A 15,598-nucleotide genomic window follows, 5' to 3' on the forward strand; every position below is an offset into this window, starting at 1 on the left:
GGCAACCCCAACCAGTCATGTTCTGTTGCTGTTATGTTGCTTCTAACGCTTTATAAAACTGGGTCTTGCTCAGACATCTCTCACTGCTTATGAGGCACAGTACTCACCCAATCCATAGATTTTTTTCCCCTTTAAATAAAGAATTTGAAACTCATTACTAAATTGTTTTGTTTTTGTCATTTGACGATAATAAATGTAGATTTATAAGTTTTAAACAAATTTTCTGTAAAAGTTTCAACATAACAGAGGGCAATTGTAAAGATAAACTTCAATTTCATATTTAGAAGTTAATAATTTTTCTCACTTTAATATTACTTATTCATTACATATAAGTGATCTCCATTAATGGTAGAAAGAGAATGTACTTAAATTAACAAAATATAAACCACCAAGGTGGCTCTACACAATAATTTAGGTAGAGATAAAAAAACCTATCTTGATTTACACATAGTCTATTATAAGCCTGAATAACTAACAGAATATCTGAACCCAACTTTGATGGAGAAGTCAAAATCAGAACTTGTGTATGTTTGAATTGTGATCATTTTTAATAATTTTTAGATTTCTGTAACTTCCACAATGGTCACTTTGTAATAAACGTCCTTATATTACAAGGTGTGGATAATTTATTTTCCTATAACTCAAAGTGAAAAGTAGGTAGAACATTGGAAATTGTTATTTTTATAATTGAAATTGAAATCTGAGAATACAAATTCTAGTGTTATAAATAGAATTAGTTTGAAGATCCTACAGATAACATGTTTTCTGGTTTATGTTATTTTCCACTCATTCTTTATTTCAGGGTTCATCAATATGATTCAAAAGTCTTTATGAATATATTTTATGAAACACTCGTTTCCCAGAGACTATCTTTTCTTAAGCAGAACATTTAAAAACATATATCAAAAATAATAAAATAAACTCAAATGCATATTCAGAGCTTTAGAGATTCAGGCTAACAAAGGAAACCTTATTTCTATTATAATGTTAATATTTAGACCAGCTTTTGCCCTTATGATGTTAATCTTTACTTTCCTCAGCTCACTTAACACTTAATGGAAACCCTAAACATTCAAGCTGAGCCCCAAGCCAATCTTGAGAAATGTACCAGGAAATTAGAAATGCAGGTTGTCCCTTCAAAGCCCCATTATCCAATCCCTGCTGTCCTGATCCAGTGGTGAAAGCAAATTCTCACTTGTTTTTGTTTTTGTTTTTTTTTCCCTTCTGTTTTTCCTAGCAATTTGTGGGCCCTTCACGAAACTGTCCTCTGATCCCTTTCTCAGTTTTTGCCAAACCCTTCTCCTTCCAGTATTGTGTAGGCCATCTGACTTGCAGTTAAAGTTAACTGAGTTAGCAAAAACAAAACAGAACATCCAGTTGAATGTGAATTTCAGCTAAACAAGTAAATTTCTTTTAGTATAAATATGATCAATGCAGATTAGTGAGACATATACACACACGCACACAAATGTTGTTTAGCTAATCTAACAACTGGGTGTTCTGTACTTTATCTGGCAACCCTTCTTTAGTACGTGTCTTGAAAAATGTCAGGTATTTTACATATAGTTTCTCAAATTTGACAACCAAGGAGACAGGTATAAGCACTCCAACATTAAAGATAAGGAAAGTAAGGGCAAAAGAGTTTCAATTATTTGTTCTTTTCCTTTCCCAGTGGCACACAAAAATTCTAACAGAGAAGGAGCAAAGCATAGGGAAGATGTACCTGGTTTTCATCAGACCACATGGTTCAAGTTGGAGCTCTGGTTTTTACTAATACCTGTGGAATTTTCAGAAGCTTAAGGTCTTTAATCCTCGGTATCCTTATCATCATGACCTGTTGATGATGACCACACTTCCTAGGGAGCTGTCATAATGAAAGTGAAGTCTTGAGCACAGAACTAGCACATGTTAGCAGTTAATAAATTTTAATTAATGTTGTTATTAAAACGAACAGCACAATAGACTTAAAATGATTAACCCAAAGGCTACTTGGTCAGTATTTTCTTAAGAATATTCTGACCACACAAGGCTAATACTATTATTATTTGAAAATAGTATTCCTCAAGGGCTGGTATTTGTATTAAAACATATTCATTTTTTTAACACATTAATTTTTCTAAGAGACATTGCATATTTCTCTGCATGCTAATGGACATATAGAAGATACTACATAGCATGGTATGTGGTCCCAGAGTCAATATTTTGTCACTACTTTTACTAGTTTACATGTCAGAGGTTATTCCCCCAGCTGCTTGTCTTGCTGTCTGACTTCTCAGTCTTGTGAAGTTGTTTGCTTCCTGCCTTAGCTCTCAGAAACCTGTTGCTTCTGATTTGTCTCTCATCTTAAAAATAAAGGAAAAATACTTTAGAATTTAGACATATTACAAGTCAGTAAGTTCCAAATGATGAAATAAAACCCTTCTGTGGAATAAATATCAAAGAAATATCTCATGATAGCTTTTTCTTTTTTTATGTTCAAAATATTTAGATGGTAGTTTTATTTTCCCTTTGTTTCTCATTTCTTGATCCCCTTACTTTTTGCTCTGCAAAATCCAAGTTACTAAGTCTGACTTCTAAGTGGCTTGCATTGTATTTAGATGCATTGTTTTCTTTAAAAAAATTTAAAAAATAAATAATAAATTTTTAAAAATTAGATGATTATGATGCTAATATAGAAAAGGGGCATCAGTACTTTTTTTTTTCCCCCCAAACAAAAGAAGGAACTAGGAGGTTGGAGTCCAAGCCTGCTGTCTACCTGCTTCAAAACACAGAACTCAGGCAGACATTAATCACACAGAACAAACCAAAGGCTATTAAGCAAAGAGATTCCATTATGGCCGTTCCTGTAGTTAAGCCTACCACAAACAAGCCACAAGTTGTGCCTTACAAATTAAAGATAAACCTGCCCCTATTCTTGCATCTTACAGAAGTTAAAGATAAACTTACGTTGTTTTTGTTCCCTCCTTTACTCTATACCAAGACATTTTCCATGGAAGCAAGAAAACATACATACCTTATCCAGTGGGGTGAGGTAGGGCTCTCTTCCACTAGCAATTAGAGACACCACTCTGTCTGTGGGTGTCCTTTCCTTTCTTTTCTCTCTTACTCTCTACTAAATGAACTTTCAGTTTAAACTCTATATTGGCTCATATTTGAATTCTTTCCTATGTGAACCAAAGTACCTTCTTGGCCCAGGGCTTGAGTCCCCACTCCTCTAGGGGATTTTTCTCCCAGGCGTCAATGCTGACACAAAACAAATTAGTCACATTTATTACTGTCCAATTCCTGTCAACATACAAACATGTTGCAATATTTCCTATATAAAAGAAAAAAAAAAAACAATCAAAAAACCTCCTGCATTGTCTTGTCCTCACATCTCTTGATTTAATTGCCCTGCTCCATGTCAGATTAAAGCTCTTTGAAAATGTTGATTCAAATTACTATTTCTAATTCCTCTCCTCCCACTCTTTTAGGAATCTCCATTATGGTGTTACTTCCCACTGTTCCTTCAAAACATCACATGTCTTTGCCATCAATAACTTCCACATTTCTATACCCACATACCTTTATATACATACACGGTTTCATGTAGTGTTCACTATACTCATTCTAAATTTGATACAGAGAGTCACTCTCTCCTTAAAATGTTTTATTCATTTGGTCTTGGGGAGATACTTTGTTCTCTTAGTTGCCCTGCCAACTCATTGGCTACTCATTCTGTCTGGTGGTTGCTCTTCTTTGTCCTGACCTTTAACTTTGGAATTCTCAGACATCTGCTCTGTCTACAACCTCCACAAGAAATACCATCCTGTCTCATGGCTTTATATACCATTGACATACTGTTAGATACCAAATTTATACCTTTAGCCCATACCTCTCTCTCTAATTCTAGACTTGAGTATCAGAATAGCTGTTTTATTGATCCAAGTGTCTGCAAAATAGGCACCTAAACTTAAAATATTTAAAATAGCACTTTTAATTACACAATCCCAACCGTATTCTCCCATAGTTACCCCTATCTCAGAAAATGATACCTCTATTGTTCTGGTAGCTGAGGTCAAAAACCTTAGAGCATCCTTGTCTCAATTTATTCTCTCATATCCCACATCCAAATTATCAGCAAACTCTGTCAGATCTTTTTTAAGAGTCTATCCTGAATCTGACCATTTCTTTCCATTTAAACCAAATCCAAGACACCTTCATTTCTCACCGGGATTGCTGTAATGGCCTCCTAGCTCTTTGTGTTTCATCTTTATTTACCTACTGATCAGAGAGATGCTTATAAAGTTTTGAGCATCTCAACTGTCACTCAACTGCCCCAAATCTTTCATGGCTTACAAATTCACTCAGAATGGATTCCAAGGACTGATCTAAGTTTCAAATCCTGTAGAACTTGGCCCTCTATACTTCTCTGACTTTACTTTCTACCACCCAGCACTCACACATACTAGCTTTCTTGTTGTTCCTGCAACATGTTAAATATATTTTTAGTCTTAGGGCACATCCTTGCTGCTTTCTCTTCTGAGGAAACTTCCCCAAAATATACACATAGTAATTTTCTCTCAGATATCCACTTGATTAAATCTGTCACTTTGCTCTGATATATGACCACCCAGAAATGGTATCACAATCCATTCAGGTCATGCTCTATGTCCCTGACTATGCTTAATATTTTTTCAGAGCACTGATCACTATAAGACATATAATTAGTTGTTTATTGTCTTTTTCCTTCTGTTAGGTTATATGACCTCTAAAAGTAGAGATTGTTTCTGTGTTTGTTTTTCCCCTCAGTATTCTCCCTTTTTTTTTCTTTTTTTGTTCTATTTTTCCCCTGCACAAATTTTCATTACTGCTACATCTGCTACATGATGCTTGGTACTTATAGGTTTTCAAATATATTTGTTGAATGACCTAAATGGAAAAATAAATAAACAAATCATCATAATATATGATTTATCCACATAAAAAAATTAAATTGTGATTAGCAAGTGCTCTACAAAAATGTAGATATTTTTATTTTTAGGAGTTTGATGAAATGTGTAATTTTTCATACTTCCAGAAACGTTATCAAACAAGTATGGTTGGCATTATGGATTTTAAGCAAAAGGTGAAATCTAACACATGAGACAACATTGAGTTATTATTTTGATTTGCAATGTTTTATCAAATAAAAATATGTTCAATTAATATTTTGACTCTAATCATAAAACAAATATTATTTTTATATCAATCCTTACAGATTGATAAACCAAAAATAATTCAATGTCATTTGTATGAGATAAAGACTTACTTGCTTTTACACAACAGAGACCTGGGGACAAGTTAATATTAACATTTTATTTATAATAAATCTGAAAATTACCTCAACAAGTTAATAGTACCTATCATGGTAATATGAAGGAATCCATTCCATAAAATATTAACATATAGAATATAATAGAGGGTGCAGTTATTTTATTTATTTATTTTTTAAGATTGATTTTTAATTTATTATTGGGTGTGGCTGACCCAGTGTTGAGAGTGCCCCGGGCAGTGCAGCTCTAGGTGGGTGGGGTGGGGTTCCAGGGTGTGGATTTTTACTAAATTAATGCAGTTTCGTTTCTTGCAATGGTGTGGGGCCTGTGACCATTTCACAATAATGTCCTGAGAACACTGCAGTCAGCCCCTGCTCTTCTTAAGCATGCAGGTTTCTGAGAACTGCCCAAGAGAAGCTGCAGTGCAGATTGTGATTCCACTTACTGCCCACCACCAAAAGTTCCCCAGGCTACTGCAGGACTCCACTGCTGTAAAAGGATTCCGCAGCTTGTAGGATGGGGCTGGCCACTCAGTAGTCAACAGTGCCTTTGACAATGCAGTACTAGCTGTGCAGGGAAGGACTTAGGGTGTCCCAAGGTGGTGTGCATGTATGGATTTTACCAGGCCAATGTAGTCTCAGATTTTGCCCTTTGGGGAAGGTTCAACATAGAAAAGATGACACCCTCCTGTAGGCTACATGGGAGGCAGGCTCCACACAAAGATATTGATTTCTATTCCTCCAGCCCTCGCTCAGAAGCCACACAACTCAGTCTTTCTCCATATGTCTCTGGCACCTCTCGAGTTGCTGCCCCTCCACTGGAGACCACATGAGAGTTCACAAGCAAATGAGTTTGTGTGAGTCCTTTCAAAGGGTGTCTGGGTTTCCAGCAACCTTGCATCTCACCAGGATGGGCAGACAGAGTTCTTGCTGATTTTTACTGCCGGATGTTGGGGGATCTTATCTTCCTGGTATAGGAACCCTGGGCTGGGGAGCCCAGTGTGGGACTGGGACCCTTTCCTCTTCCAGGGGGACCTCCCCCACCAAGGTGTATCTCCCTGGGTTAAACCACTATCTGTGGGTTTGGGGTCAGCTCATTTTTAGCATCTCTGCACCTCCTACCAGTCTCAATGTGGCTTCTTCTTTTTATCTTAGTTATAGTGGTTCTGTTCAGCTAGTTTTCATGTGATTCTTGAAGTTGATTGTTCTATAATTTACTTGCAATTTTGGTGTGATCCTGGGATGTAGTAGGCAAACTGTTTACCTAATCTGCCATCTTGGAGCCTCTTCAGTTATGATTTTTAGCACTCTGATCTTGAATGTTATTGACTGAGAAGGCAAATTGGAGCAAGAATAATTTATTGGAACCCATCAATCTGACCATACACAGTTTAGTTATATTTTATTATGGAACAGTCAAAGACACAGAGCACTATATACAGTAAAATATTTAAAGTCATTGCATTTTGTTCTTTGTGAAATTTGAAGTTATTATTTTGTATCTGACAAGTCTTTTAAAGTATTACATTTATGTGTATATTCCTGAAATTATGACTTTGATATTATAAAAAAGTAATTGATTAATTCTAATTTCAGACTGAAATTAAGATTTACAAATGTAATGGTTTTTTCTCAAAGTACAGAACACTTGGAAAACCATAGAGAACAAATCACATTAAGTTATTTCCAAGTATTGAATCCCATAAATATGATTTTCCATGTTTTAATGACCCACTTATATTACACAAGCATTAGTTTCCCCTTCTTCATTATGATAGAATATTTTGAAATACTTAGTCAAACATATTTTAGTTTTATAGCTATCTTTGTGGATGTAGCCCTTTAGGTATCTGGTTTCTCCTTCTTATTCCACTGTCACTGATGGTAAAATATTGCTGCACTCTGAAATAGTTTTGCAAGTGACCTTATGTACGTTTTAAATTGTCCCATAACACATTGTAATTCTTCCTTTTCAAATAAATTACACTAATGCATCTATCTATCTATTTATCTCTATCTATCTATCTATCTATCTATCTATCTATCTATCTATCTATCTATCTATCTACCTATATGTTTAGCTACATCTATATACTATCTGGTAAACTTAAAGTACTTTAACAGGAATACTGCAGCTTACATTTATTGTTTTATTCCTTGCTGAATAATTCCTCACATAATTCCTAAGGGGGAATAAAGGACTTGAAGTAATAAAATATTAATGCTGTCATGATAGCAATAAAATAAATCCAAGGGGATTTGATCCCTGGCCCTTTTGCAAAGTCATCAAAATGTTCCAGTTAGGTTAATTATGATAATGTACCACAAATAATTATAGAATCAGAGGGTAAAGATTTTTTTGTTTTATTCTGGAAACCACATGAACTATTATCTGTCAGGAAACTTAATTATAAGCCTGACAATAATTGGACTAGATGGTCAGATGACAGTCTTTCACAAACTTAAACTTGTCTTTATATGTCATGATGTCTAATTTTAGTCTGTTCTCTGTCCTACCTCTGTAACATTAGCCAGGCAGGTATCCGCATGCTAGCATGTTAAAATTATAAGTTTGCAACTAAATGCATTTCCTAAACATATTTAATGACTCCTTTCAATAATTTGTGGTGAAGGCAGTCTGGCGAATGGATAATACAAGGAAATGAAAGCTAATAGTCTTGAGTCATAGTTAATCTTTGTTCTGTCACTTATTAGCTCCAATTCTCTTTTCTTCTGTAGACCACACATTTCTCACATGAAAAATGTCAGATAGTGTCATCACTTCAGCATTTTTTTATTCTAATAGAATCCATACATTTCATACCTTGTCAGTATAATGGTATCATTCACGTTAAAACTATCTTTAACTACTATCCCTTTGGTATATTTAAGATATCTCTTATTAAAAATGTGTTGTAATGACATCCTAGAATATTATTTTGTTAAGCTGAGAAACAATAAAAAATGAATGCAAGTGTAATTTGGAAATTAATTTCTTGGTGAAAAGATTTTCATAAATGCTATGTAACAAGAACAGACACATGCTAAAAGCCTATACAGAGATTCATAATTAGGGAGCATGGGTCTCTATTTATAGTTTATTTGACTTTTCCTCAGTTTTTCTATTACATTTTGGAAATATAAAATGATTCCAGGTGAGAAAAATCAAAGAATATACAAAGAAAATATACTCGTTTGTAAAAATCAGTGGAATTGAAATATTGTTTTTCAATTACTTTAGTCCTTGTTTCATATAGAAGTAAACAAGATAGACATATACCCATTAAACACTAAATAGTTATTAAATCAATTTCACATTATAAATATCAAAAATATGTTATTATTTAGTGCATTTCTAGTAGTACAATGAATTTATGGCAATGCATATGAAGCACCCATACCTTACTGTGTGTGTGTGTGTGTGTGTGTGTGTGTGTGTATGAAATGTATCTGCCAAATAATCAAATCAGAAAGTTCATTGCTTTAGAAATCTAGCACATTTGTAGTTTTTCATGATTACCATTACAATTTACTACACAGATGAAGCCTATTTTTAAATTCTCTCAATTATTTCAAAAAATCTTGTGTACTAAGAAATTTGGCTTAGCATTTAACGTAATCATACCTACTTCCCAGTACAAAAATCAGGAACTATTCTTACCTAGTTTTTACAGATAAGTGAACCATGGGACTGAAATTTTAGTAATATATTTTGGTTTTCATTTAATAAATTATTCATTTTATGATAAAGTTACTTATAGTGTAAAGGCATAAATAATAAATAAATAAAATACATGGGAGTAGCAGCAGATATGTTGCCATGAAGTTACTCACAAATACTTCGTTAAGTAATTTTTTGTTTTCATGATATCAAAATAGGACACAATAAAAGTGACTTGTGTCATAAAACTTTTTTCTGGCAAAAACGTCTTAGGAAACATTAACTGTTTTAGAGATGGGCTCCGAATATGTGAATTATCACTAAAAAAACAGAAGCACATAAATTGCCTCAATTCTGTAGCTTACCGTTATTTGTTTGAAAACTTAATTGATTAATTAATGTTAAGCTATGATATTAAACAATTGTACATTTTTAGGTGGAAGCCAAGTTTAATCTTAGATAAGACTAGATTGAAGTTGTTTTTGCTTGGTAGAGGAAAAATTGAATCTTTTAATGGAAAGGGGAAATGCAATGTCCTGTAAATGGTAAGGTATATTTCAATATATCAGTAAGAGAAGTATATTTATATCCCCATTTTACAGATAAAAATGAATAGTAGGGAATTTTAAGTAACTTGCCTAAGGTTATATATACATAGGATCTGTTGAAAGATTAACGTTGGACATATTAGGAAAATCACATACAATAGAGAAGACTGTGTAACTTCTCTGTGAATGGTAACCCCTTGAAGTTGTACAGGAGAGGAGCTATGAATATAGCACCAGAGAGGTTATAGTAAACAATAGATCCTCTGCAGCTGTAGGAGACAACTGGAGGAGTCCTGGAATCATAGTATTAATTGTATTTTGGCTTACTTTCCTTCTCTAGCTGTTTTGGTTTCTCTGATAAATCAAGTTTGGTTTCAACAATTTTTTATATCACTGTGATAGTGCTGAAAGGATGTCATTAAGTGCTGCTGAATTTAATTTGTTGGCCATCAAGTTATTGCTTGGATGAATAATAGACACAGATAGATATAGATATGGATATGGATATGGATATGGATATGGATATGGATATGGATATGGATATGGATATAGCTATAGATATAGATATGGAGAGTATTGATATTTCAACATATATTAGTACAGGATTTTGGAGGTAATGCACATATGGACCTGTGTGGTATTTGAGTAATGTTTTAAGTTCACTTTCAGAGATGAGATTGAGAGTAAGGCAGGAGCAGTCAAAGTACATATTGGTGGTAATTCCAATTAGCCAAACCCTATATTATATTATGGCTTCTGTTTTGTGAAGGATCTCAAGCACTGCTAAAGATACCAAATTTGAATACCATTCAGTGTTACCACAGAATAATGCTTTCTTTATTTTTGTCAGGAAATCAAATTATAAAGGCTTTTGTGTATCTTCAGAAGTGATAAGATCCTATAAAGTTACTGAAAAAACAAGTTCATGTAACTGAATGAGAAATATAAAGATTTAGAGTCTCTTAACATAGAAATAGGGGAAGAGGTTGAGCTTCTATATTCACCCATGATAGAGTGATTGAAACTGGATTAGCCTTCCCACCATAACCAATTGTAATATTGGACAACAACAAAAAAACAAGGCAATGAGAATGAGTTTCAGGAACAGGATAATAGGCAGCAGAAGTCCATGATATTAGGTTGGTGCAAAACTAATTGTGTTTTTTTCAATTATTAATATGTTTAACCTTTTAAACTGCAGTTACTTTTGCACCAACCTAATATTGTAGACAAGGAGAACTTCAAGGTGAGTCCATGTTTACTGTGGTTACTCACATGAGGATACTTTCTCGTCAAAGATGCAGGCTGCTTGAGCCTAAGCAGAGTATAGCAGTCCTACTGAGGTTAAGAGTCAGAAATAAGAATTCTGGGATAGGAGAGAAACTAGAATCTGTGAGACAGCACTCCAGAAAGGAGGGAGCTAGGCAAAAGAGGTGGGCTAGAATTCTCTGCAGGAATTCCCTGTAGATCTTTGGCTGAGACATAGGCTAAATATATAAATACAAGGTGAGAGTTGTATATAAATACAAGAGGCTGGCCAGAGAGAAGATGCTGCAGATCAGAAAAAAGATATGACAAGTTGGAGAATGAAAAGCTATAATAATATTGACAACGCTTTGTTCACTTCTCATCAATACCTCATTAATACTCAGTTTCAGCTAAGTGGAAGGCTATACCTTAGCAGTGAGGAATACAATGTCTACGTACATCCTAACAGACTCTTAAGCAAAGTACTTGCAATAGGCTCAATAAAGACAGACTTTTGAGTTTAAGTTCTGCCAAGTTCGAGGGTCTGTAAAATATCTTGGACCTAAAATATGATGGATCCACTCTAACAAAATATAAACCAAGACTATAATACATTTAAGACAAATTTAACTCTATACACATCTCTTAATTGAATTGCCTGGTAAAACGAAACATATTTTGAGTGGAAGCATGCATTCTTCAGAGGAGGATAAACTAATACAGATTTTCTACTGCGTGTCGTCCACAGAATACTGTCCATAAATTTTAAAATTGCTAGGCATGCAAAGAAATAGGAAATTAGAGACTAAACCCCTGAACCAGATATCAGATGAGCACACAAAACCTTAAAGATATTTTAAATATGTTCAAGAACTAAAAGAAAAATATTTTCTTAAATAGGAAACAGGGAGGAACACTTAGCAAAGAAATGAAATGAAACTACTAAAAAAATAAAGTAAACTTTAATTCTGAAAACTAAAATAAGTGACATGAATAAATTCAGCAGATGGGTTAAATCACAAATTGGAAAAGGTAGAAGAGTCAGTGAGTTTGCAGAGAAATCAATACAAATATTATCTAATTTGAAAAACAGAAGCAAAACTGAAAAAGAGAACAGAACCTTCGTGAGCTGTGCAAAAATATTAATCAGCCTTGTATATGTATAATTGGAGTTTTCGTAGGAGATGAGAATGAGAATGAGGCAGAAATAATATTTGATGAAATAATTACCCAAAATATCTCAAACGTGACATTACAAATAAACAGGAAGAATTTTGGTGAACTCCAGACCAAAACAAACAAACAAATAAATGAAGAAATCAAATTTGAGAAACATCGTGGACAAACTACTAAAAATCAAAGACAGAGAAAAAATTTTGATATCAACTGGGTGGTGATGGTGGGGAGGAATTGTATGCAGGGGGAAAAATCATGTGAATAAAGGCCCATTTTACTTCAGAACTGAAGAGACAAGAAGATAATCTTTAGACTGATGAAAATAAAGCTGGATCAATTAGGAATTCTATCTTAAAAAAAACACATATCTTTCAATTGAGGTAAAATAAAGGCTTTTTTTAGATAAAAAAGCTGATAGAATTTGTAACTAGCCAATCTACAAAATGAGAAAGACTAAAGCATATTCTTTAGCATGAAGGAGAATGATACCAGATAAAAACTAGAATCCTCAGGAAAGAACAAAGAACATTGGAAACGTCAGATATGTGGCTAAATATGAAAAACTATTTTTCTTTTTATTTATACATTTATATAAATACAACTGGTTGTTTAAAACAATATTTCAGAGAGATTTTATATTATACATTGTCTAAACATATGACAACAACATGAAAACCCTGAAGAAGAATACATGAAACTATATACTGTTGGTTTCTTACGTTTGAGAAGTAGTAAGAGTGAAAGAGAAAATGGAAAACATGAGTTGTGAAGAAAGTGGGAAATGTCAGTTGCAAACTGCAAAGCAGTTCAATATTAACTCTAGGTAGACTGTTTTACACTAAAGAAACAATTGTTAATCTTCAAGCAACCAATAGAAAAAAATTAAAAGAAAAATAAAATGTGTATAAAAATAGAGTGGAATAATAAAAAAAATTCTCAATTAATGCAAAAAGAGCTGCGAAGGGGCAATAGGAAGGATGAATTAAAAAATAGCAAGATGGTTGACTTAAAACCATATCGATAATTATATTAAATGTTAAATGGATTCATTACACCAACTGTAAGAAAAGATTTTTAAAAAACATAGGTGGGTTGGATAAAAAGACGGAATGACACATTATGTACACATAAGCATGGGAAACTTGATGTGTCTATCTTAATATTAGACAAAGCCAATTTCAGGACAAAGAGATATTTCATAATGATGAAACAGTCAGCAATACATAGTCCTAAATGTGTATGGAATTAATAGGATGGATATAAATTTCTAAACAGAAAATTAGCAGATCTAAATGGAGAAAAAAATAAACCCACAACTATAGCTGAAGATGTTTATACCTCTCTTTTAGTATTTGAAACAAGTGAGAGAACAATTTTAGGAAGAATACTAAAAGATTGAGCAATCATGAAATAGTTATTTATGGAACACACCATGCCAAACAACTGAAGAACACAAAATTCTTTTCAAGAACACATAAAATAATCCATATATACATAATATCCTGAGTCATAAAATAATTCCCAATATATCTCAAAGTGGAAATCTTACAGCATATAGTCTATTTTTCGAACCAGCTTAAATTAGAAATCCATAACAAGATATCTAGAAATTATCCAAATATTTGGAAGTTGAATAACAGACTACTAAACAACTCAGTGACAAAATTTTTTAAAAAGCACAAAGAAAAATTCAAAATTATTTTGAACCTAATCATAATGAAAAATACAATATATGCTTGACTTATCATTTAAGACGGAAAATAATTTATTAACACATCTTATGAACCATGAACTTGAAAACTCATTTTCCTGCATGAAAATTAAAACTGCTAGTTCTACTTTTTTACTTTCTTAACATGTCATTTTTGGGTCATGTGGAAGTAGAAACCTTTAGTTTCTCAATCTCTGCATTATTGACATTTGGAATGAATAATTCTTTGTTGTGGGGGCTGTCCTGTGCATTATAAGATGTTTAGCAGCTTTCCTGGCTTTTATCTTGCTAGCAGCACCAACACTCCCAGTCAAGAGAGTCAAAAACATCTTCAGACATTATTTCCTGGGTTAAGAATTACAGAGTTAGAACATCATGTTTGTGGTCAGACAGAAGTGGTTAGATTTCAAACTTAACACTTACCAACTTTGTTTCTATTGGAATTTAATTAACTTTCTAAGCTTCTATATTTGTTCTTAAGTATGCTTTGAAAAAAACATAATGCATACCAGGAGATTAAAATTATGTTTGCCATCATGTCAAATCTCAAGACATATGATGTGTCTCTGTTCAATTGTGAAAATATGGACTAAAGAAACTCTCCTACTAAAATGACATCTTCTTATGGCTAAACTACTTAAAAAGTTTACTTTAATCTTTTGGTTTGTAATTTCATTTATATGAATTGATCATTATAATTAAAATTATGTCAACCTTCATTTATTTCTCATTAAAATATATTAATCATAGAAGTAGACTAGGGTTAAACAATCTATTCTATTAGGTGTCAAAGACTCTCTTCTTTGCTCTGTCATTGAGTGCCATAAACAAGACATTTACCACATCTGATTTTCAGAATTCTCCTTTGTGAAATAAAAAAATATAAATTCCTTGATTATTTCAACATGCAAAATATGAAGTCCTTTAAAAATTATAGGCATCAATATTTTTAAGAAATATTTCTCCTTAAAATATGTACAATCTCCAGAATTGTATGAAAGAATTAAAACATATTCAAATGTTTAATATGGATATATCCTTTAAAGAGAGAACAGAATGAAATATAAGTAGTTCTACTACAGCTCTAGAAACAAGATGCTCCTTCTTAAGTAGAAATTTAAGTTGATGTTGGAAAGGCACAACATAGTGCATATTGCACAACTACAGATAATATAATAGGCCACGTAGCTTATAAAAATTTTTTTTACTCATACTAGCCTTGATCTGCTCTCATTAAATCATTAGCTAAATATTTGTATAGTATTATATATACCCAAGTCAGTACTTTAATGAGTATCCAACAAAGCCACAGTTTCTCTTTCAAGAGACTCGTTTAATCTAGTTTAGGAGGCTCAGGATACAATGGAAGACAGCTTACAGGGAAGGTACAGTCAATAACTTCTGTGAGAGTGCAAGGCAGTCTGAAGCAATTACAACTCTAGGAATTAAAGATATGCTTGATGAAACTTGTTGCTGAGGACGTTAAAAAATAGCAGGACTATGTCATTACAAAGGAGAGGGGTAGATATCCTAAACAGGCACAGAGCAAAAAGAAGGCTCGAAGGTACAGCTAAGCTTTACCTAATCTTTGTCATTCATGAGATAACTGGCCAAAGCACCAAGCAGCCAGGTGTCGTTGGGGAGTACATGTCACAGCAAGATTACAGAAGCCTCTTCATGTCAAATGGAAGAATTTTAGCTTTATATACAGTGGGTAAGCATCAAACAATTTTGAGAATTATATCATACAAGTACTTTATAGAAAAATACATATAGCAACATGGACTACAATGAATTTCAAATGGAGGATGAAAAGGAAAACCAGAAAGCAATCATACAATTATCAACAGTCTTTTCAATTAGAAAAGAGAGTATGTCAGACTGGGTTAATGCATCCATCAATTTATGAGTTTGTGCAAGCATTCCTTTTAAAAACAGACGCCCAAATTTCTATTTTTTTA

General features: G+C 33.2%; 1 protein-coding gene and 1 long non-coding RNA gene across 11 annotated transcripts in view; one reads left to right on the top strand and one right to left on the bottom strand.

Annotated features, from left to right (window-relative positions):
* LOC109449577 (uncharacterized) overlaps positions 1–15,598 on the top strand; it is a 490,477-nt gene that overhangs the window by 456,777 nt on the left and 18,102 nt on the right. The gene's annotated exons all lie outside the window — the stretch shown is intronic.
* The window catches only part of BCHE (butyrylcholinesterase), a 50,795-nt gene that overhangs the window by 26,977 nt on the left and 8,220 nt on the right, over positions 1–15,598 (bottom strand). Inside the window, exon 3 of one of the 2 annotated variants that reach the window (XR_016019522.1) lies at positions 1,724–13,982. The exons of the other annotated variant lie outside the window; for it this stretch is intronic. The gene's annotated coding sequence lies outside the window, so the exon portion shown is untranslated. The remainder of the gene's footprint in view (positions 1–1,723; positions 13,983–15,598) is intronic. 2 annotated transcript variants of the gene reach the window in all.

This window comes from Rhinolophus sinicus, chromosome 17 (genome assembly GCF_057876585.1).
Source record: "Rhinolophus sinicus isolate RSI-liver-muscle chromosome 17, RSI-T2T, whole genome shotgun sequence".
In the NCBI taxonomy this organism is placed as follows: domain Eukaryota; kingdom Metazoa; phylum Chordata; class Mammalia; order Chiroptera; family Rhinolophidae; genus Rhinolophus; species Rhinolophus sinicus.